This window comes from Mandrillus leucophaeus, unplaced genomic scaffold (assembly GCF_000951045.1).
Source record: "Mandrillus leucophaeus isolate KB7577 unplaced genomic scaffold, Mleu.le_1.0 Scaffold817, whole genome shotgun sequence".
NCBI classification, from domain to species: domain Eukaryota; kingdom Metazoa; phylum Chordata; class Mammalia; order Primates; family Cercopithecidae; genus Mandrillus; species Mandrillus leucophaeus.
Window position 1 is genome coordinate 581,011 of NW_012108886.1, and position 2,715 is coordinate 583,725.

The following is a 2,715-nucleotide window of genomic DNA, read 5'->3' on the forward strand; positions in this document are numbered from 1 at the left end:
AGGAATTAACTAAAGAAGTGAAAGATCTCTACGATGAAAATTATAAAACATTGAAAAAAGATATTACAGAGGATATTAAAAAATGGAAAGATATTCCATGTTCACAGATTGGGAGAATCAATAGTGTTAAAACATCCATGTTACTGAAAGCAATCTACAGATTCAATGCAATTCTTATCAAAATGCCAATAACATTCTTCACATAAATAGAAAAAAAAATCCTAAAATATAAATGGAACCATAAAAGACTCAGAATAGTCAAAGCTATCCTGAGCAAAAGAACAAAACTAGAGGAATCATGTTACCTGACTTCAAATTATAATACAGAGCCATAGTAACCAAAATAGCATGGTACTGCCATAAAAACAGACACATAGGCCAACGCAACAGCATAGAGAACCCAGAAACTAATCCATATACCTGCAGTGAATTCATTTTTGACAAAGTCCCAAGAATACACATTAGGGAGAGGACAGTCTCTTCAATAAATGGTTCTAGGAAAACTGGATTTCCATATGCAGAAGAATGAAACTAGACCCCTATCTCTCACCACATGCAAAAATCAAATCAAAATGTATCAAAGACTTAAGTCTAAGACCTCAAACTATGAAACTACCAAAAAAGAAAACATTGGGGAAACTCTCCAGGACATTAAATTTGGCAAAAATTTCCTGAATAATACTCCACGAGCACAAGCAAACAAAGCAAATATGGACAAATGGGATCACATCTAGTAAAAAAGCTTTTTCACAGCAAAGAAATCAACAAGGTGTATAGACAACCCACAGAATGAGAGAAAATATTTATCAACATAGAGAAGGAGCTCAAACAACTCTATGGGAAAAAAAATCTAATAATCCAATTAATAAATGAACAAAAACCTAAATAGAAATTTCTCAAAATAAAGCATACAAATGGCAAACAGATATATGAGAAGGTACTCAGCATCATTGATAATCATAGAAATGCAAATCAAAACTATGAGACATCATCTCACCCCAGTTAAAACTGTTTTTATCCAAAAGTCAGACAATAATGAACGCTTGTGAGGATATGGAGAAAAGGAAACCCTCACACACTGTTGGTGGGAATGTAAATTAGTACAACCATTACGGAGAATAGTTTGGAGGTTCCTCAGAAAACTAAAAGCAGAGCTACCATATGATCCAGCAATCCTACTACTAGGCACATACCCCCCCAAAAGGAAATCAGTCTATCAAAGAGGTATTTGCACAACCATGTTTATTGCAGCACTTGAAAGCAATCTAAGTCTCTGTCAACAGACAAATGGATAAAGCAAAAATGGTACATTTGCACAATAGAGTACTAGTCGGTCATAAAAAAGAATGAGCTCTTGGCATTTATAACATGAGTAGAACTGGAGGTCATTACATTAAGTGAAATAAGTCAGGCACAGAAAGACACATTTTTCATGTTGTCACTTATTTGTGGGAGCTAAAAATTAAAACAATTGAACTCATAGAAATAGCGAGTAGAACAATGGTTACTATAGGCTGGATAGTGTAGTGAGGAGTGAGAGGGAGATATGGGGATAGATAATGGGTACAAAAATAGAGTTAGACAAAAAATAAAGTAAAACCTAGTATTTGAAAACATAACTGGTGACTATAGTCAACAATATTTTATTGTATATTTTAAAATATCTAAGAGTATAATTGGATTGTTTGTAACACAAAGAAAGGATAAATGCTTGAGGTGATGGATATCCCATTTACCCTGATGTGATTATTATGTATTGTATGCCTGTATCAAAATACCTCATGTACCCCATACATATATACACCAGGATCCATAGAAATTTAAAACTTAAAAAAATCAGCCGGACATGGTGGCTCCCACCTGTAATCCCAGCACTTTGGGAGGCTGAGGTGGGTGCATCACCTGAGGTCAGGAGTTTGAGACCAGCCTGGCCAACATGGGGAAACCCCATCTCTACTAAAAATATAAAAATTAGCCAGGCATGATGGCAGGTGCCTGTAATCCCAGCTACCCGGGAGGATGAGGTGGGAGAATTGCTGGAACCCAGGTGGTGGAGGTAGCAGTGAGCTGAGATCTCATCACTACGCTCCAGCCTGGATGACAGAGCAAGACTCCATCTCAAAAATAAATAAATAAATACATAAATAAATAAATGCTTAAAAAATTAATTAGTTCTTGTTTATTATATAATTGAGTTAGAGAAAGAACTGAAGGCTACCAATTATGCAACCTTCCCCACTGATTCCTTCAAGCAGAAAATTGGTTTCACTAATAAACAATAATATTATGATAAATAATTTTCATACCTAGTATCCTTACAAACCAGGAGAAAAACTGCCCTTCATTTCCTCCTTCAGAGCATGGACAGATGGAGGTTGAATTACAGCTTCCTGGGAACATGAGTTCTGAATTCTCCCATCCCAAGGATATTGGTAATAGGTACCAAGAACCTTTAAAAAGTTTAACCCTGTAATCCTGTAGAAATCTTTCCTAGGAAAATAATTAGACCAGGTGTGTTAGCAAGGATAATTCTTTATTGCTATGTATGAGTCACAAATTGGAAACAAGAAATGCATACACAAAATATTAATATGGTATTCATAGACTGCAGTGGCATTCTACTCTTAAAAGTCTTAGAGTCAATAAGTTTTGTAGTATCTTATTCTGTATAAAAGCATTTATCACAATTAGAGAGTCATATTTTGTAATGGTGTA